The sequence below is a fragment of the Pelodiscus sinensis genome, chromosome 20 (genome assembly GCF_049634645.1).
Source record: "Pelodiscus sinensis isolate JC-2024 chromosome 20, ASM4963464v1, whole genome shotgun sequence".
Lineage (NCBI taxonomy): Eukaryota > Metazoa > Chordata > Testudines > Trionychidae > Pelodiscus > Pelodiscus sinensis.
Window position 1 is genome coordinate 26,016,093 of NC_134730.1, and position 21,925 is coordinate 26,038,017.

The 21,925-nt window shown below is 50.0% G+C and overlaps 1 long non-coding RNA gene across 3 annotated transcripts in view; it reads right to left on the reverse strand.

Moving 5' to 3' along the window:
- The window catches only part of LOC112544943 (uncharacterized), a 195,724-nt gene extending 183,852 nt beyond the window's left edge, over window positions 1-11,872 (reverse strand). For 2 of the 3 annotated variants that reach the window (XR_012896923.1, XR_012896922.1), the window contains exon 1: window positions 10,382-11,866. This is a non-coding gene — a long non-coding RNA (uncharacterized LOC112544943). Of the gene's footprint in view, window positions 1-10,381 lie in introns of all 3 variants that reach the window. The other variant, XR_012896921.1, reaches the window with a different exon arrangement.
- Between the last annotated feature and the right edge of the window lie 10,053 nt (window positions 11,873-21,925).

Consider the following 21,925-nt stretch of genomic DNA (forward strand, 5'->3'; position numbering starts at 1 on the left):
ATATTGTAGGATTCTCTCTGGTGTAGCCCTAATATTAAGATGAAAGAAGGAAGCCTCCTGGTTTTCAAAGTTGAAATTCACCAGAAAGGCGCAGTCGAGTGTGGACGGATCTAAGCTACACCTGTCTTAGGGCAGGTGTGCCCACATTGGTTACAAAATAGAAATTCAAAGCAAGGTTTTGGGGACTGTATCAACTCAAAAGCTAGCGTGTGTGGCAGGACCTTTTGGTGAGCTATGCACTTACGGGGGGTTTTAATCCGAGGAAGCAGGCTTTGCCTTTGCTAAGCAAGCCCAGCTTATGCATACAAAACATGGGGGAAAACTAAATTTTCAAGAGTGTTTTATATATATGCCCAGCCACAAGGTAAACAAAGCAAGCGAGTGCATTGGTTTTGCAGAATGTTTCTCAATGTCACATTTCTGCCTCTTTGTTGGCTAGGCTCTGAAAAAGCAGCCAACAGGAGCACAGGAAAATCTGCAATATTTAACTACAATTTGTTGCACAGCGGTAGTCCAGTGAGCGGAGGGAAGAACTGCAGATCAGAATGAGAGAGTTTTAACCCTGGCTTTTTCACGGCATCTATTCTGCAGGTTTTAGCAAAGCTAGGGATCTCAGGAATAAACTATGCATCACTCCCCTCATCTAAACCTCCAAAAAGTTAAGATGGTTACTTAAATTGCATTCAACACTTTGAATGTTTTATTTATTTATGTATTTATTTTGCCGTGTACATTCTATTGGTATGTCTTGCTATTCTTTTATCCAGGGATCTGTCAGGAAGTTAAATCAACATTAGCCACTTATTCATGGTCACTTGCCACTTTCATTCTTGGGTTAGCATTTCACGTACGCCATTGGAACCTCACTCTAGAACAGGGGAACCTTTTTTGGGCCAGGGCCGCTGACCACACAGGAAAAAAAATAAATCAATCAGTCGGGGAGGGAGGAGGAGCAAAAGAAACACACACACCAAGCCAAACGAGAAAGACACTCCCTAAATCCCACTCACATGCCAGAACATGGGGGGCAGGGGGAGGGGGCTGGGCTACTTGATTGTGTGTTCCAGCCCCCTGAGCCTCGAAGGCCGCATTAGAGTCCCCATCCTTGCCCTCGATGTTTACTTACTATGAAATCCAGTACATAATTCAGTTTTCAAACTGTAGGTGAGTCTGCACCTGCGGTTATTGCTCAAGTCTGTGTTTTATTTTTAATGTCCAAGAAGGAAATGGATCTAATCTCCATGATTTTATCTGTCAATGCCAAGATGATCAGGGATGCAACCCCACGCTCCCAGTGTCCCTAACTCTCCAAATGCCAAAGGTTGGGTCAAACGGCGGGGGATGGGTCATTTACTAATTACCTGGTTCTGTTTGTTTTGAAGATTTAGTGTGAACGTACCGAGATCGCTCAAGCAAACTTGCGAAACTTACTATCCGTCTGGGGCTATCAAAGGAACCTTGGAGAGGAATGGTCAGGCTCTACGGCGCTTCAGTAAACTTTGGGCCTCTACTTCAAAGCCCTTGTGTAGACCAGGGCTTAATATTTGGCAATACCCCCTTTAGGTCGATTTAATAAGCGGAGCATCCACACGACCAGGACCATTATTTCAAAATAACGGGCTGCTTATTTTGAAGTCGGCACTCCTGTTTTCCTCGGGAAATGATGCTAATTCTGAAATAGTTACAGTATTTCAAAATGGTGTTAGTGTGGACACGCCAATGCCTCTATTTTGAAATAACGACTCCCCAGAGTCATTTGAACTAAGAGCCCCAGGAAGCACTGGGGAATAAAGTCCAAGATAGCGTATCCACATGAACGGAGCCTGCCTCGGACTAATTTCAAGCCTCCCTCATAGCGTGTCCACTCTAGTTCAATTTTGTTATTTCAGAAATTAACTAAAAATCGACTTTGAAATAGTTTCCTAATGTAGACATGCCGTAAGACACCTTTGAAATCCCTCTCCTCAAATTTAAAATATTTTTAGAGAAAGAAAATGTGATCTAGAAACAAGACCAGGGTGGGGCTCAAAACCTAGATAAAGATTCCCCCCCCAGTTCCTGTGAACAGAATCCTGAGAAGAGATCAGCACTTCGAACCAGGCACGTTCTCCTAGAGGAGCACATCTCTTTGATGGCTCCACACCATTTTAGCGGTTTGCTGAATCTCCATAGCTAAGCTAGGTTGGGTCGACCTACTGGAATGAGAAACCTCCAATGCATACCAGGTTGCTGCAGGGAGCCGGATGGGCAATTCATACAGAGCCGATACCCCCGCAGGGTGTAACCAGCGGGTGTGCTGCTGGAGACGTGCCTATGCTCTTTACTACTTGATGTCAGTTAGGACTGTTTCTGCTAGTTTCAGGGTCCTGGCCAGATTACAAGCTGAGTAACTTAACTCTGCCTGGGTTTCCAACAGGAGATGTCATTCTTCATTTCCTGGCCCAACCTGTTTTGCTGCAAGTAGCGTGGTCTAGTGGCTAGAGCAGAGGAGTGGAGATGCTAGAAGCAGGTTTAAGGCCTAGCTTCACAGCTAACCTGCTATGGGACATCATTTTGACCATTTTCCCCTTCTTGCTTATTTCGGGGCTCGGTTCCACCAGTGCCTGCACAGAACGCCTAGCACCGGGGTGGCCAACACGGAGCTCACAAGCAGCATGCGGCTCTTCTCCCCCAAAAGCGTGGCTCGCGAAGCCACTCCTGTGTCTCTGCCAAACTGCCCCCCCCCGAGCTCCCCGGGGCAGCGATTCAAAATGGCAGCCAAGATGGTGGCTGTTGACAGGAGCCTAAGATTATTTCTTAAAGGGGCAGCCTCTTTTTTTTTTTTTTGCTTGACAGTTCTGGCACGGCTCTTCACATTTTTTCTGTTGCTGTTTCACAGCTCTCTGTTAAATGGCCACAATCTCAGCTGAGTCCACAACGTATGGCCGTGAAACAAATCATTCCATGGCATTGCTCTGCCCTGCGAACCCACGACAGCTTTCTCCCCCAGAGGTGGCTGCATTTCAGTGATGGGTGGTGAATGTACATTAGTGGGAGGCCTAAAGCAGAACGCTGGGATTGAAGACCCTGGATGGATCCAAACTTTACAGCTTAGGCTGCGGCTTCTACCTCTGTGTTCCTATGCGAGTCGCTAGCCACACGGAATCTTTAGGAGGGAAGGTAGTCGAGAAAGATCGACATTTCCCACCAAGGAGTCCGTGGGCCTCTCTCAAGTAGCCAGAGGACTAGCTGCTGTTCTGAGAGGCATCTCCCAGTTAGGGATGTTAAATATCAGTTAATTGATTAGTCGATTAACCTCAGGAATTTTTATCAGTTACCTGACTAGTGTGCTCCGGCCCTGCTCCCAATGGAGCTCCCTGCCACTCTAAAACAGAGGCAGCAGTGTGGGGTGCCAGGCAGGAGCTGGTCCACAAGGGGAGCCAGTTTAAAAACCAGCTCCCCTCGCAGACCAGCTGCCTGTCGCCCAGTGCTGCTGCCTCCGATACGGAGCACAAGATCAGCAGTGTCATAGCAGGGCCGTGCCCATCCCTTAACCTGGCCCAGTCCCACCAGCACAAAGCCTCTGCCAATGGAAAACCTTTGGCCTGTCACATTTTCTCAGCTTCTTTTCACTCCCCCCTCTCCCCACACAGTCTGATGCAGGGACAAAGCATCAGGTCTCAGCCAAGTTTGTTCTCAACTCTTTATTTTTCTGCTCCTAGTGCCGTCTCCTCCTTTCCCCACCCCCACTGGCCTGCACTCTCCTTTTTTAGACCCTCATCTTCCCCCGACTCCGAGCAGGCATGCACTCGCCTCTCGAGTTAGCCCCCCGCCCCGGAGCACTCTCCCCCTGGAAAGCTGCCTTCCTGCCTGGGTCTTCCCCTCTCTCCCGGCCCCCGCTTTCACTCCATCTTGAGGCGGATCATTACTGCTGAATAGCCGTCCAGATTCCCAGGCTTGTCAGTTTGGGTTCTCCTCCCACCCTTTCTCTGCCGGGAGGACGGATTAACTGCGAGCAATGGGCCAGTGCTGCTGGGGAGGAGGGTGCCTTTTGCACCAGTCCTCTTGCACGGGAGAAGCAGGTGAAAGGCAGGTGGGATCCCGACACCACCCCATCCCATCTCCTTTTCAGTTGCGCTGGCTGCAGGTAAGAGTCCGGAAGCTGGCCACCAGGGCCCAGAAATGCAGTGGCAGAGGAAAGACCTTCCCAGGAGAGATTACACCTAACCCAGCCCCTTCCCCAAAGCACCTCCATGCAGGGCCAGATGCCCTGCTGGTGTAAATCAAGCTAGCTCAGTTAAAGCCAAGGGAGTCATGCCAATTTACAGCTCAGGATTCCTCCCCCCACCTCCCCTACACGCCTTCTGGGTAGTTTTGAAAGGCTGCATGGTTCATCATCCAGGACCCTGCGCCCTGTCTCCGATTCGTATCCACCTCCCTTCTCATGACAGTTCTGCAGCTCAAATCAGACCACTGCTTACCACCCTCTTTTCTCCCCCAGCTCCTTGGCCTTTTGGGAGCCTTGCAAGCCCAGGATATGCCCTCTGAGGCGACTATATCCTCTTGACGGATAGAGAAACTGAGGCACAGAACGGCGAGCATGATTGGCCCACAGTCACTCAACAAGCAGAGCCAGGAAGAGAACCCAGCCCTCTCGAGTCCTGCACGGCACGTTTTGGCCTGCTTCCCCTGTGCGTCCGGAAGCCACAAGAGGAGAGCAGCCCACGCCTCAGATGTCACCTGCTTCTTGGCTTCTTCCTCGGCTTATCGTCGCATCTCAGAATCACTGGGCTGGAAGGACCCTCCAGGGGTCAGCCCCCCTGCACTGAGGTGGGACCAAGTCTCCCTAGACCAGCCCCAACAGGTCTAACTTGTTCTTCAAAACCGCCAGTGAGGGGGATTCCTGCTGGGGTAGGAGCTCCGGCGCCGACGTGGCCTTACAGCAGGGTTTTTCCTGGCACCTAACAAAAATGCCCCATGCTACAAATTAAGCTCAGTGCTTCTTGCCCTGCCTTCAGTGGACCTGGAGAGCAACAGAGTCCCATCCTTTCTAGAACAGCCCTTCCCGCGGGCCTGCTGACAGGGGGAGCAAAGGGGATAATTTCCCCGGGGCCTGGCAATTCGAAAGACTTACCCCAGGAGTGTCACCTGACTACAGAGCCCTGTGCGGCACACTCCGGCCTGCTTTGCGGGCCGCTGGGGGTGGGTGGCATGGGGGGGTTGGCCGCCCAGGCCTGCCCCCTCTGCCTGAGGTCTTGCCCCATCTGGAAGTGCTGAGCGGGCCCCCACACTCACCTCGCCCAGGGGCCCGGCAGTCCTGTCAGCTGCTCTGTCTTCACCTACTTGAAGGCTAACCTCGGGAGGTAGCCGATCTGTGACTGGAGAAGCAACGGGGATCCCTGTGGCACCTGGAATTCTCACGGGCATAAGCTTTGGTGGGTAAAACCCACTTTGCCGGGGGCCCTTTTCAAAGGGTGTTCTCCAGCCCCTCCCTTGGCCCTCTTTTCTCAAGACTAAACAGGGCCCCGTTGGGTGTATTACCACCATTGTGCTCTGCGCTTTAATTTCATCCATCTCTACATCGCCCTGGAAAAGCATCACCAAGTCCTTTCCTCCCTGTCCTTCCCCCCTCCCCCCCCCCCCCCCCCCCCCCCAGAGTCCTCTTATTAAATCAGGAGAAAGTTAACTACAGCAGGATTTCCAAAAACACAGCATCTAACGACCAACTCCCCCTGCCTTTAACCAGATAATCTCAGTCTCCTTTTTGCACTGGCAAATCTTGCTCCCTCCCAGCTTCCCATCCGGCTCCCAAGGCCACAGTCTGAATTAGACAGGGAGCGAGGCACTTGCTAAAGGCAAACTGAAGCGCTAAGGCCAGACATGAAAAAACTCTGCCACCCCCACCCCCGCCACCCCATGTTGATCCCAGCCATGTTTCCGCCAAAGATTCTCAACTGTTTTCTTCCTGGTCAACAAAATTCTCCCCATTGGTCTGTGAATTTCAGGACACAGCTGCTTAGTAATGCCAGGGGGTGAAAACGACGAGGTTTTCCCTCCCCTTCTCCACCTCTTCCCTCGGTTCTCTGAAGGTATTACAGGGTTTTATACGAAGCAATTGAAATCTGAAGGGCCATGAAGTGGCTTTTGTCTTTCACTGGTGCAAGGCAAAAATAGAATCAGACCTTCGTCTCTCTGTCTCCACCTAGCTGAATGGTTTGGGGTCTCAGTGGTTCAGGCCAGCCTTTTCTTTCGTTTCCCCCTCCATTTCCCGCCCCCAAGGCCTGAGTTTGGGGTTTCACCATCCCCCGCTCCCAAACGCCAAGCAAAACAGTTCCAAAGTGCCGAACGCCTCTCTGGTTTCACACCGAAACCGACAAGGTCCCGTCCAGCCTTCGCAGCTGAACCACAGATCTGCTCTGGGTTGTCTCAAAAGGTCTTGAGTCATGGTGGGAACCCAGCCTCTCCTGCACCCCAAGTTCAAAGTCTGTCAAATGTTTTGTCATGCGATGGCTTCCATCTCCTCCTCCCAGAGCTCCCCAGAATTCCTCACAAGCAGCAGCAAGGTACGAAACCGGATGGATCACACCTGATTCCAGGTTGTGGTGACCATGGCGCACGGCTCAGCGCCCTGTGACAGAGCTAATGCCAGGTACAGGAGGGAGCACTCCAGTCTTGGCTCTGACTAGGGGCTGCGGCAAATATGTAGCAATGAAGAAAGAGGGATGGGGGAAAACAGGTGCCAGATGATTCCTTTCCCATCAGTACTGTTGATGTGGGGGAAGTCACATAATTCATCCCCCATCTCCCTCCGGCCCCCGTCACAGAAGTGGCACACAATCAGCAGGGAATAGAATAACGGAGTCCCCCAAATATGAATCTGGGCAGACTCTGCATCTCTATCGGTTCAGTCTCCAAACCCCTTTGACTTGATCTGTGCAACTTCACCCCTCCCCCATCTGTAAAAATGGGGGTTAACATTCTTTGTCTTTCTTGGCTACTTAAATTGTAAGCTTTTGGGGGCAGGGACTCCCTCGTATGTATCGGCCCAGCGTCAAGAACGATGTGGCACCATTATTCTAGAGCTATGGTTCTTAACCAGGGGTATGTATTATACAGTCGCCTTCCAGAGGATGCATTAAGATATGTGCCTCTTGACAACAGGCTACATCAAAAGCACAAGCAAAGTCCATACAAACTAAAATTTCATACAATTCATGCTGTTCTAGAGACTATATACACTGATGAGTGGTAAGTACAATACTTATATTCTACTTGATTTTATTAGTAGTTTTACATGGGTTCTCAACTCTATTTTTTTTTATAAAGGAAAATGTACATGCTTTATTGAAATGATTGCATTTTTCAAAACTACAGTGTTATGTTTATGTAGTTAATCTTAGCAAAAGCAAAAGTTTTTACACGAGCATTCCATGAAGTGTATTTTTTCTTCAGTCCAATAAACTTTTATCATTTTCTATGTTTTAACAAAATGGCATAACATGATCTTCTAGTTTCCAACCTTTAAACATTGATTTAGCTTTGCCAAAACAAAGCACTATTCCCAGTGTTTGTTTTATCTCTTTTCTGAGAAGCAGTCCTATTCCAGGTTCATTTTATAGTTCTGACTCATCTTGGTTCAATCTCTTTCAACAGGTGCTCAGTGATGGAAGGGAGAGTGATAGCTCAGTAGTTTGAGCATTGGTCTGCTAAATAGCAAGGCTATTTAATCCTTGAGGAGGCCATGGGCAAATCTCTCAGGGATGGTACATAGCTCTGCTGTGAGGGCAGGGGACTGGACTCAATGACCTCTTAAGGTCTCTCCCTGCTCTAGGAGATGGTCTATCTCCATACACTATGTTAACTTTGAGGTGTGCTTGATATGGTGATTGTCTTTTTTCTGTATAGAGTTCTGAGAACCAATCCCATTCCAGGCACATCCAGGCTCCCTGGCACAACCGAACCCTGGCCTGGCTTTAAGTTATGATAAGAGGAAGCTGCATACCAAATTTGGTGGTCCTAGCTCTTACCGGTTAGGAGGAGTTCTTGATCAAACTCACCAACAGACAAACTCTCTAACATTTATAGTAGAGGATATGATAAAATGGAAAAGGAAGCCATTTTTAAGTGAGGTAAAAGTTGGGGGGATGCTAGACAAGTCAGACGCCTGAAAGGGGTCAGGTACACTGGAAAGGTGGAGAGCTGCCGTGCTAGGCAAATGAACACAATATGAACCCCCCTTTCAGCAAGTCTGGGGGAAGGCACTTCTCAAGCCATGCCCTGGTTCGTAATCCCGTCTTGGTTATTTGAACACGGCTAATCACCTCTCTTGCCACACAAAAGCAGCAGCCTGTCAAAAGCCTTCCACTTCAGCAGAGCCTGAGTCACTCTCTTGACAGTAGCATCAGGGACACGCCGTCCTAGCCCGTCCTGCTGATGTCCTTCCACACCCCCTCCCTACTCCCACACATGCACGCACACACACACACACACACACACACACACACACACACACCACAAATCTGCTGGCATTTAAGTCTTGACCCTGCAAAGGATGGAGAACATTCCACTGCCCCGAGGCGTGGTGGAAACGGACGGCGCATGGCCCCTTGCAGTAGCAAGTCCTTAGCAATCAGTTCCCTCCCCTACGTTCCTGCAGCTTGCTAGCTATTTCTTGACAGAACCCCGCCAGCTCAGCCTTGGCAACTAGACAGGCAGGAAATCATTTATCTGCATCATCCTCTTCAGGAGGCTCGGAGGCCTTTTCTGTGGAGGTTCACACACATCCAGCCTAATTGTTCATTAGTCATGCTCACCCATTATATAACAAATGAAAAATGCCTTGCCGAGTGTCAAGAGAAGCCCTGCCAGAAACCACAGCTAGGGAAGAGCAAACCTGCAGCTCTGGATTCTCCGCTTCCCACTCAGGGGGCAGCCACACCAGGAGGCAGTCGGGGAAGAGGATTATCACGTTAGCCAGTGTGTGGTCAAATCTTAGTGCGGACAAGGCAGTTGTGATTTTAACACTTTAAAGGGTCGAGGTAAACACGAGGAACAAGTCTACACGAGGAAATTATTTTGAAATAATTCAATGTGAAAGAATAACTCCCAAAATAACAAAATCAAAATAGAATAGTAATAGAGATGTAGCCGTGTTAGTCTGGTCTTGCTGAAACAAAAGACAAGGCTATGCAGCACTTTAAAGACTAACAAGACGGTTTATGAGGTGATGAGCTTTTGTGGGTCAGACGATCTGCGGAAGTGGGTCTGGCCCACGAAAGCTCGTCATCTAATGAACCATCTTGTTAGTCTTTAAAGTGCTGCATAGTCCTGTCTTTTGTTTCAAAATCAGACTAACGTGTCCCCGCTACAAAGGAGCCTCAAAATTACTCCAAGGCAGGCTCCGTTACCGTGGACACGCTACCTCGACTTAACGCCAGGAAGCACTGGGGAGTAATTACTTCTAATGACTCTGGAGGGTCGTTATTTCAAAATAGCAGCAGCGGAGCATCCACATGACCGTTGTTTCAAAATACCTATTTTGAAACAAGCGTTATCCCCCCCCGAGGAAAGCAGGAGAACAGATTTTGAAAAAAAACAGCCTATTTCAAAATAACGGGATTGGTCGTGTGGACGGTGCGCTTATTATTTCAAAATAAGGGGGGTTATTTTGAACAACTCCCTAGTGTAGACTTGGGCTAGGTTCCCTCAACCTGATAAAAGTGCCCTGTGCACATTAGGATGTTAACTAAAATGCAATAAAGCAACACCATTTTTTACTAGGGAAGGGTCTGAACGCCTGAAAATTTGTCCCACTCATCTGCAAAGGTCTGTGAGCACTCAGCTACAGCAGACTTTGCCACTTCAGCTTTGCCGCCACTAGCACAGATGCCTAGAGCCCTGCAAATCCGTGGATCTCCTCTTTATGCCCGCGGGTATCCATATTCGTGGACGTGAATGCAGTTATCCTCAGCTCATTCATACAGATACAGATTTTGTACCTAGACTACTGCAAATTTGTGAATAGCTACCGTGGCAGAGCTCTGGCCATATGCCCTGGGTCCTGCGCTCCCGGGTGGCTTTTTAGTGTGCCTCAGAGGCTCGTGGTGACCCTTCCACTGCCTCTTGTTTCTCCCAGAAGCAAAGGTCCCCCGCTTAATGAGCCATTTTCACATAGGGCAGGCACCAGCTTGGGAGAGGAAAAAAAAAAAAACTCTTCCGTGGTCCTAGGCCCCCTTTTTTCCTCAGGGACCATCCACCAGGTGTGAGAAGGGTTTGGGGGAAACCGGCCCAACCCACTTACTCCAGGTTCCAGCCCAGGGCCCTAGGTAGCAGCCACTAGTGGGACTCCTGCCCTTGTCCCCACAGAATAGCCCCCCTCTCCCTGGGCTGCTCCCCATATTACCTCCTCCTGGGCCACTAGAAGAGAACTTCTCCCAGGATTCATTTTCCATTCTCCTCCACCCCATGCTTCCTCCTCTCTGGTCCACCATTCTTCTCCTTCCCCTGCCTTACCCGAGGGGAAACCTTTTATAGCAGCCCAGCGGGCCTTAACAGGCTGCAGGTGTCCAATTAGGCTGCTGCTGCAGGCCGGTTCTTAATGAGTCCCAGGTGCCTGCCTGTCTTAATTGCTGGCCAGCCGTCTCTGGCAGCCTACACTGGGAACAGGAACCTGCCTACCCAGATAGCTACCGCTCATTTCTGTGGATAGGGCTGCACACGGTGTATCCGTGCAGGGCTCTACAGATGTGCCTGTGATAGGAAAGGCAGCTGTGTAGACAAAATCCCCCAGCCGTCAGTTTTAACAGCCTGCACTACCCCACTGGAGCTGGAGGGTGGTACCAGTGGCCGGAAAAGGCTCATGTAAACACCACCCGAGATTTATGAGAGCTGGTTAGTGACACAAAAAGGAGGAGGTAACATCTTTCACTGGACCAACTCCTGTCTCTCTCTGTCTCCCGCAGAAGTTGACCCAACCTTCCCCTTCTCGTCTATCTACTATCCTGGGACCTGCCGTGGCAAGGGAGAGCTTGTGGACTTGCTTTGTTTGGGGAGGGGCAGGAATGTGGTTTTATTTGGAGGAAAGGGGGGGGGGGAATGGAATGAAACTGTGACCAATATATTTTGTGAATGTTTTTGACCAGCTAACGCGTCTGTGAAATTTGAAACATCGGCGAACAAATTATTCTCATTTCAGGCATCATTAGAAAAGGGAGGAGGGCTTTGTGAAAACTCCAGTGGGAAAAAAAGAATCAGTGTTGGCCAGTTCTAGTCATTGCTAAATATTTGTTTAATAGCAGCACGGAGCCATTGTGCCCATACAGAGCTCTGTAAAAATGTAGCAGGCAGTACAGGAGACAAAAAGGACCCAGGGGGTGGGTGTCTTTTGGCAGGACAAGCTCTTGCGGAGGGGATGCACGGTGATAGCGGCCACGCCCACCTGCGCATTAGCAAAGTGACAACATCAGTGGCCGTAGACCAGCCAAAATGCCCCTGGTAAAACTTTCTAGTGCGGACGTGCCCAAAGGAAGAGTCTGTCTCCTGATGAGTTAAGCGCTTTCACCAGACATGGCCGTGGGGCCCATTTATGACCAGAAGAGGAACAGAGGCCTTCTGCGTCCCACCTGCCATCTGAGGTGTGATTGCCCTGTGGGTACACGTAGCTACACTAACGTTAATCGAGCTAGGTCCAGAACAGGCTAGCAAGTGAGTCCATAATCAGGCTCAGCGGGTGTGGCTATACTGCACACCAACCCTGGGATCTGATTCTGTGTTGAAACCAAGCCACCTTTCCGTCCACACACTCAGGGTCAGCAGGCACTCACGTATCAGGTCTGAGGAGATGGGGCAGAGCCCAAATCCTGTTGTGGCTCAAGCCCAGGGGAGCTGACAGCCTGTGCAGCCTCCTGGGCAAGGTGGAGGGGGGGCAGCTCCACTCCCCCAGAAGGGGTGGGGCCTCGAGTGGAAGGGGTGGGGCTGGGGCAGCCAGCCCTCTCCTCCATCCCGCCCCCTCCAGCCCTCAGAGCCTCACGGAGCGCACAGCACTCCAGCGGCGATTTAAAAGGGCCTGGCGCTCCAGCTGCCAGGAGCCACAGCCCCCTTTGAAACACCAGGCCTGCTCAGTTCCAAGCCCTGTCATTTCCACAGACCCGAGACAGGAGGTCTGCATAAAGCAGAGGAGGAGCCACAGGTGGGCCTGAGTGGGCTGTGACCCACTTTGCATCCAGGCCCACCCCATGGCTCTGTGGGGCTCTCCTCATGCCTCACCCCTGACCCCACTCTGCGAGCCCATCCGATGCCCCTGCCCAGGGCACCGGGGCCTAACCGATTAAATCGCTTGCCGAGGTTGCATAGGGAGCACTGAAGAGCTGGTAGCTGAAGTCCCAGATCTCCTCAGGTCCAGCTCAGACCAGCTCGTCCCTCGCTCAACCCATACAGGAGAGAAGACGCACCACTCGGCTTTCCATTTTCAACTGCAGTTCCCAGCCAGCGAAGGCAAATCTGTGACCCGCCTCCCGTGGTACATGGAACAGAGACACCCGTAGAAAGGGGAAAGAACCATGACAGGTCACACTTAGCATTGATACCACACTGACACCCTTTAATAGCTTTCATAGAACCATAGAGCTGGCAGAGACCTCAGAAGGTCAAGTCCAGCCCCCTGCTCAAGGCAGGACCAATCCCAACTCAATCAACCCAGCCAGGGCTTTGTCAAGCCGAGACTTAAAAACCTCTATTCCTCAACAGCTTCTTCCATGCCCCGTTCTGTTCTCTATGCTCAGTCTCTCAAGAGAAGCTTAAAAAGAAGATGCCCAAATGAGCCAAGACAAACCTGTGAAGGGGAAGAGGGAGTCCATCCTCTCTGTATTTCAAACAGTGCTGTTAAAATGGTGTCTGTTCAACTGTGCCACCGTCCCGACAGTTGTGCCTTCAGAAATTTGGCCTACAGTTGAGGGTTTGAGGTGGGGGAGGTTGTTTTGGTTTTGCAATTGTTCTCCTTGGCCTCTGAGGATAGGACAAGAAGCAATGGGCTTAAACTGCAGCAAGGGAGGTTTAGGTTGGACATTAGGAAAAAGTCCTGTCTGTCAGGATGGTTAAGCACTGGAATCAGTTGCCTGGAGAGGTTGTGGAATCTCCATCACTGGAGATATTTTAAGAGCAGGTTAGACAGACACCAGTCAGGGATGATGGTCCCTGGTCCCGCCGTGAGGGCACTGAATTCAATGATCTCTCAACGTCCCTTCCAGTTCTAGTGTTGTATGATTCTCTGCTTTCTCAGTAACCAAGCAGGCCAGTCGGTAAAGAAATAAAACCAGACACGTTAACTGCTTGGAAGCAAATGGTTTATCTTCAACCAATTTTACTCCTTAGAAGACAATTCTAGGGGAAGAGTTTTTGTTGCAGTGAGTTTGCCAATCGCCACACAATAGTCAAATTGCAGCAGCTGGATGTATGTGCACTGGCATTGGAGAGGGGCGCAAATTGTCCCTTCTGAAGAAGAGACGGGCAGTTACTTTTCGCTCACTTTTCAAAACCTGGCTAACATCTCAAGCTACCATGCCCCTTTAAATGTCGGGCTGGATTTTTAACTCCACATTGCTCCGAAAGGGATTCAACTTGCTTTGATGGGTGTTAGCTCAGAATTTTGAAGGGACTTATTGCTGGGTTGGTGAGGCAGATTTCAAACCTTTGGCTATGATGCTGGGTACCTTTTATTTCTGAAGTAGGACAGGGCTGCAGTCCTCTGCTAAAAATCTGCTTGAAATTCTCAGCCGGGAGTTTTGTTTTTCAAATGGGAGCCGTCCTAATGCTGCAGAGACCTTGGAGTGAAGAGGAAACTGAGTTGTTTTTATGCATAACTAAAAGTCTTCCTAAAATGTTGTCCGTTATCGCCCTCCCCATCATATTTCACGTCAACCAGCTTCTTAAAACATAAAACTATAGCTATTTGATTGGGGTTGCTTCCAAACCTACTTCCCACCCATCACAGATCCCCCCTTCCCTGTCTCCCCCAGTCCAGGTCAGACATATAATGAACAGCCATTCCTTTGGACAGCAAGCCTGAAAACTTGTTGTCGCCTTGGCAACTTTGCATCCCAGGGGGAGGGAGGGAATGATGGGCAGAGAATAAAAAAGGGGGCAGAGATGATGTCACCTCTGTGGGAGGCAGGCAGCCAATCAGCAGCTGAGTTGGTGATGTAATCGCCTTCCCTCCCCTCCTCCCCCGCTTGTTCCCCTCCACCCTTTTTCGCCAAGTCAGTCCCATTCAAAACTATAGAAGTGTGGTGAATTAAAGCAGCCGCGAGGTCATTCTCCCCCAGCCTGTGCGCAAAGAGGAAGGCGGGGGGATGGAAGAGAGGAAAAATTCCCCTCCAGCAGACTGAATAGATGCTAATAGTCTTGACCGGAGGCATCCTCATAAAGATGTCATCAACTTTGGCTCTCCCTGTTTTACAACACAATGGAAAAAATGTGGGGGGGGAAGGCAGGGAGGGAAAATTGTTATTTAATTGCCCTCTCCCCAGCCTCCCCGCTCCAAAAAAAATTGTGAATGAAATGTCAGAAAATTCCTCCCTAAGAATCAAGGAGCTAAGCCCGCCGAGGGGCAAATATTACGAGCTGCCTTCTCGGCCACCCGAGTCCTTGTTTGCTTTCTGTTGGACCAGACCAGAGAGTGGGGACACACAAAGCCACCCTTTGAGGGATCATATTTTGTGCAAAACTGAACAATATTGTTGCCTGAGCTTTGGACCGGCAGAAACGCAGGCTGGAGAGAGGCAGGCCCCTTGCTGCCAAAGCTAGAGGACAACGAACACGTCCACTTGCTTCCTGCGGCCACCGCCTGAGGGAAAAACAAGGGCTGAGGTTTGGAGAGGGGGCCCTAGCTTGGTAGGATTCCCGTCAGACTCATAGATGGGAACCAAGCTGCTGAGTTCTGAGTGGGATCCGAACATCCCTATAGTTCAGCTCAGCTCTGGTACAACACAGAAAGCAGCACAGTGTGGCCACTCAGGGGAGATTCAAATGCTTCCCAGCTGACATACGAAGCCCCCACTGCTAGTTGTTGGTTTGTTTTGGGTTTTTTTGTTTGTTTGTTTGTTTGTTTCTACTGGTGGTGCACGTTCACACATGCCATGGTGCACATCAAAATTATTCCGCACAAAATGGAAAAGGTTAGAGGGAACATTGGTATGGCTCTGGACATACAGAAGCTATTATAAAAAACACAAATCAAGCCCCCCAAAATCATGAGATTTAATAATAATAAAAATGTCAGACGGGTAGCCAGGTTAGTCTATAACAGGAAGAATTTAAAAAACAACAAGTAGTCTGGCAGCACTTTAAAGACTAACAAAACATGTAGATGGGATCATGAGCTTTCGTGGGCACAGAATAAAATTATTTTTATTGCCTTCTAGTCTTTAAGGTGCACCTGGGTCACATTTTCAACCTTTTCTCTACAGCCATAAAGGCAAGAAACTTCCTTTTTATTTTAATGAAGATGGAGAGTTGCAGACCATCCCTTGACCCCAGGAAACCCAGTCCCATGAGACCCATCATAAAATCCCCAGAATTGACAGCTCCGGCAGAAGAGAGGAACGGGGGTGGCTGGATGCAGTCTTTTGTCTTGGGCCAGGTGCTAATCTGGGCATGGCGGGCTAGCCGAGATGGGGGAGGAAAAGCAGTGGGACTGTTTTTGCTTTAGAGCGGGGTCTGGCAGGATGCGTCTACGTGGCAATACTAGTCCCTGGCGTGGCTGCAGCTGGCCCAGGTCCGCTGACGTGGGCTCCTGGGGTGAAAACTTGCGGTGGAGACATTCGGACGCAGGATGCAGAATCCAGGTGTGTGCGGGGTATGGCAGGGGGGTCTCTGAACTCAGACACCAGCCTAAGCCTGTATGTTTCCACTGCAATTTTGAGCCCCAAAGCCCAACGCCCAAATCTGCTGATCCCGGCTGAGACTCGACACCAGGGACAGGTTATTGCGGTGTAGATGTACCCATGGGATTTTTAACGCAGGGACCACTGGCGGGTGCCCGGGGGGGTGAGTGAGGTTCATTCCTGATCTTGACGAGCTCAGCAGTCCGGAGAGCGCACCCCATGCCTCCCCAGCCCTCCGACTCCTGCTCCGTTTTCCAGTCCTCATCCGGATCAGGAGCTGTGGCGGACCTGCCATCCCATAATACGCCCTCTCGCCCCCGTTCAGGCTGCCATGGTAGACGGTGTCAACTCACAGGGGCAAGGCCCAACAGAGTTGTGGATTCGCTTCAAGACAAAGTCGATTAGGAATAGTTGCTTTTATGAATCGCACTATGTCACTACTCTTACAGGCTTAATACTGCCAGATGGGTACACAGCTACTGCAAAGTAATACACCGATTAGCATAGGCACAGCAATGCATAAAAGAGTAACAGGCACTTGGAAATACTTACACCCCTTCAGTCTGTGGGGAGTGCCATTCCGGTCACCTCACACCAGGCCGCAATGCACGTGGCTCCAGTTGAGGGGATCCAGGGCACCCTTCGAGGTCTATGTCCCTGGTGAGACTCACAGAGGGGCGGGACTCCCAGTGATCTTATACTTTAGGGCTATGTCTACACTGGCATGATTTTCCAGAAATGCTTTTAACGAAAAAGTTTTCCATTAAAAGCATTTTCGGAAAAGCGCGTCTAGATTGGCAGGACGCTTTTCCGGAAAAGCACTTTCTGCAGAAAAGCGTCCGTGGCCAATCTAGACGCGCTTTTCTGCAAAAAAGCCCCGATTATCATTTTCGCGATCAGGGCTTTTTTGCGGAAAACACTACTGTGCTGTCTACACTGGCCCTTTTCCGGAAAAGTTTTCCGGAAAAAGACTTTTGCCCAAACGGGAGCAGCATAGTTTTTCCGGAAAAGCACTGATGATTTTACATTAGATCGTCAGTGCTTTTCCGGAAATTCAAGCGGCCAATGTAGACAGCTGGCAAGTTTTTCCGGAAAAGCGGCTGATTTTATGGAATAACTTGCCAGTGTAGACACAGCCTAGCTGTTTACTGAGGGTGTGCGACTTGGCCCAGTGCCACTTCCAACGTTCCCACAGGGCTGAGAACCGAGGTCATGTTATTTATCCCGTACTCGGCTCTCAGCTAGCAAACACAGAGAGTTGCGACTGATAAAGACCATCTGATAAAGAACACCTGGTATTTTCACCAGCAGAGCTCATGGCTGGCCTAGAGGAATACAAATTTAACCCCTGCAGGCCTACATATGGCTTTTTATGTGACAGATGAGCTCAGTGGCACACATTGGCTTGGCCTCACTACGCCACGTGTTGTGCTCGTTTTGCAGGCGAGGTGAGACCCAGCAAGACGGCAGTGACAAGAGCTGAGAAACAGATGTGCCAGATAGTTTAACCAAAAATACCAAACACTACCCCCCCCCCGTAAAAAAAAACCCACCGGTTCAAAATTCTGTAGGGGGGGAAGGACCCCAAGAGTTATTAAGCAAAACATAAAATAAACAAACAAGCAAATAAATAAATAAATAGAACAGCATTAAAACAGCATGGCCCCTTTAAGTGCATGCAGAGTCAGAATAGGGAGAGGGAGAGGTTGAGCACTAAGACCCAGGGAAGGCATTACTTCCCCTTGCTTCAGGTCTTTAGGCTTTTTGCCAGTGGCCATCTTGTTTTCTTGGTCAAGCCAGAAGACAGCTTCCCTGCAGAACCAGGTAAGCAGGGAATCCGGGGGCAGAGGCCCGGGAGCCCAGGGGTGGGGGGGCCAGGGACTGGGCCCAGTTGCTGAGTGTGTTGTAGGGTTGCCAGGTGTCCAGTATTTTCACCTCCTGGCAGGGGAAAAAAACAGAACACACTAGACATTTTAGGTGTCTGGTATTTTCTGAATTTTTTACTGGACAGGAGGCGAAAATACCGGACTATCCGGGTCAATACCGGACACCTGGCAACCCTACTGAGAAAAGCCAACCAGCCATGAGAGAGACTCCAGGAAGGCCCTGGTCCAACGTAAGCAAGCACATGATGAGTCCTGCTGCAGTCAGCCCGATGACTCATGCCTTGACTATCCAGCAACACATGGGTAAAAGGCTTCACTCATTCCGAGCCCAAGTTAAAACCAACCTGTCCAAGCCCCGAGAAAAGCAACATTCACAAGCATGAACGTTTCCTCTCTTCATTTGGCTTGATGGCGGAGCCAGGGCCCAAACCCAGAAAGCTGGGGGCAGAGGCGTAGGTTTCCGAAGGAAGGTCAGTGAAAGCGAGGGTGGTACTGAGCAAACCCCAGCAAAGTCACAATTCTTGCTGCAGCCAGGTGGGTCTGAGTCACCGTTCCCCTGGTGAATTACTCAAGCTCACCTGCTCAAACACTGGTGTATATGTCATGCCCTAATACCCTGTTTTCAAAACTTAGAGTCAGCCACTCCCAAGAGGTGGAAAAAACCAGGGAGGGAGCTTGCAGCAAAACACAAATGAATACTGCATATAGAGGTGGTCATCTTTTCTCTAAAAAGATACCTTGGCATTGGAAAAGGTTCAGAAAAGGGCAACAAAAATTACTAGGGGTTTGGAACGGCTGCCATATGGAGAGAGATTAAACAGACTGGGACTTTTCATCTTAGAAAACAGAAGACTAAGGGGGAACATGATAGAAGTCTATAAAATTATGACAGGCGTGGAGAACGTGAATAAGGAAAAGTTATTTACTTATTCCCATAAAATAAAAACTAGGGGTCACCCAATGAAATTAACAGGTAACAGGATTAATACAAACAAAAGGAAGTTTTTCTTTATGCAGCCCACAGTCAATCTGTGGAACTCCTTGCCAAAGGATGTTGTGAAGACCAGGATTTTAACAGGGTTCAAAAAAGAACTAGATACAATCATGGAGGATAGATCCATCAATACTTATTAGCCAGGATGGGTAGGAATGGTGTCCCTAGCCTCTGTTTATCAGAGGCTGGAAATGGATGACAGAAGAGAAATCACTTGATGATTATCTGTTCTGTTCAGTCCCTCTGGGACATCTGGCATTAGCCATTGTGGGAAGACAGATACTGGGCTAGATGGACTTTGGTCTGACCCAGTATAGCCGCTTATGTTCTTAACTGATATCGACATGATAGCGGTTTTCAAATATCTAAAAGGGTGTCACAAGGAGGAAGGAGAAAATTTGTTCCTCTTGGTTTCTGAGGACAGGACAAGGAGTAATGGGCTTAAAGTGCAGCAGGGGAGGTTTAGATTGGACATTAGGAAAAAATTCCTAACTGTCAGGGTGGTCAAATATTGGAATAAATTGCCAAGGGAGGTGGTGGAATCTCCCTCTCTGGAGATATTTAAGAACAGGTTAGATAGACATCTGTCAGGGATGGTGTAGGTGGAGCTTGGTCCTGCCTTGAGGGCGGGGGGCTGGACTTGATGACCTCTTGAGGTCCCTTCCAGTCCTATGATTCTATGATTCTAACTCTTTCTCCACTACAACAGATGCCTGCCGCACGGGTCCTGGGTTCAAATGATTGTGAGCCTCAGCTTCCCCATTTGCCAAACAAGTGAATACGTAACCCACTGATGGGGGGACAGGAGGTTTACACTGTGTGTAAAGCACTTGGAAATCATCACCTAGCAGGTGCTGGGGGGAAACCCCGAGTATTATCACTCAGGCATATGAAGAGACTTGTCGATAGCTGCTTTCAAGTGTAGCTTTCGAAAACAGGTCAGATTTTCACCACTTTCAGTGAACTCCAGCCAGGTTTCTCCTCATTAGCTCCACTGTTTAATAAACACCGAGACGAGCCAGCCACACCAACCTGGGAGAGCACAGATGTGTCTGCTTTGCTCCAGTTCACAGGGGCTTTCAGAAGACACTGTGATTTTTTCTTTCTTTCTTTTTTTTTTTTTTTTTTTTTTTGTTAATCTCAGCTGTATGGGACTGTCCGTCTGGCCCTGTTGTATTCCAGTTAGCGCTGTGGCAAGACATGCCCAGCGTGTCACCCTCGGACTCGCTCTGGCTCACTATTGTTAAATAGCGAAGTGCCACCAAATTTTGCTGAGCTCAGTAATTGTCAGTCTGATGGTTCTGATGGATGGGTGGGCACGATCCCCAACTATAAGTGTATTCGGGGTTGGGCTTTCCCGACTGATCACGGCCATTGAATGCAGAACCTATGCAGAGCCAGGAATAGAATCCCGAACATCCGTCTGTGTCCTACCCACTAGGCCACGCTACCCTCACTCTCACAACATTCCTGCCAGTTCATGGCTTCTGTTTCTCCTCTCTGCAACTGGCCGCAAAAACTCTCTGCTCTCGGAAAGCAGACTGAACTGCCCAGAGGTTGCCTGAGACAAGACATGGGTTGAAGGCTTAACACCCTAATGCAGAGACAGCCAGACAAGGATCTGATTCTGTTGGGCTGTTTGCACAAAATAAATTTGTGTGTGTGAGTGAGTGAGAGGACTTGTGTCTATGTGTGAGAGAGAGAGAGAGAGAGAGAGAGAGAGAGGACACGCATGTGTGTGTGTGTGTGTGTGTGTGTGTGTGTGTGTGAGAGAGAGAGAGAGGATGTGTGTGTGTGTGTGTGTGTGTGTGTGTGTGTGTGTGTGTGTGTGTGTGTGTGTGAGAGAGAGAGAGAGAGAGAGAGAGTGTGTGTGTGAGAGTGAGTGAGAGAGAGAGCGCGAGGACACAGAGCGAGGACACGGAGCCCCAGGAGGCACTGGGGAGCTGCAGGAAGCCTCCCAGAGGCCAGTAAGTTCCAATTAGCGGCACCAGAGCGCCCAGACTAACGTGATTTCAGACTTATAAGTTCGGGAATAGCATTATTTCTGAGGAAAAGCAGGGGTTCAGAGTTCGAATTCTGCGGCCACTTATTCCAGAATAACGGGCTTGGTAGGGTGGATGCCACACTTACAAATTCGACCTTGGAGGGTTATTTTGGACTAAGGTCCTACCCTAGACCAGGCCCGAAAGAGAGAAGGAAGACAGACAGACGGACGGAGGGAGGGAGGGACAGACCGACAAACTGGGCCAGTAGCTTGGGCATTTCCCCAGGATGTGGGGGTGAGAGTTTGAAACCCCTGCTCTGAGTCTCTCTCTGGCTCTGACCAGACAATTCCACCCTGGACCAGAGAAGCTTCCGGATGCAAGGGGGGCAGCTACTCCCTAAATGGCTCCGGGGCTCCCAGTCACCACCGCCGCTACCTCAACCACAGCAGAGGCCCAAACCCCGAGCCCCTTAAATCACCGCCAGAGCCCTGGGCAGCACTAAAGGGCTGGCTGTTTCCCGACGCCCTGCTCCTTCCAGGCCCGCACAGTCTTCCCTCAGCCCTGTGCTAGCTTCATCGAAACAGACACCTGGCCACAAACAGGGTCAGGGTTGACAAATCCAGTTTCCTGATGCTTTGCTGGAAAATTCCTGAGCTGCCTCCTTTGTGTGCATGTTCTCAAAGAAAGGCCCGGAGCGGGGCTTGCCCAGAATGTCTCACCTGCTGGTACGTCACACCTGATTTCAGCCACAGGTGCGCTTCCCTTGGGAAGGGACTCGTTGTGTTACTGGGTCATGCCGCAGAGCCCGGTCGTAAAAGGTGACGTATTGACTTGGGAGGCCGACGTGAGTGCACATGAGGTACTGGGCCTCAGCCGGGCCATCTTTCTCCTTTGTTAAAAAAGATCCCAGCGTCCGAGTGCTTGCAAGTGTTGGTTTCGGGCTCTTCCGGCAGCGTGAGCTCTATGGCTTTACACCGCTGCCTCATCACCGTGTTGCCAAAAAGACAAGGGCTTCTCAGGCCTGGACTCGTTTTAGTGGCCTGACATCAGATCTGACTCCAGCCCAGTGGTGTAGCTAGGACAGGAAAAGTGGTGGGGTGGGAGGGTGCAGCTTTCAGAGGCGTGGGAGGCAGGGGAGAGGGATGGCGGGCCTGGGGGGCAGGAAGGATGGGGTGTGCAGAAGGGATCTAGTGCTTTCTGGAG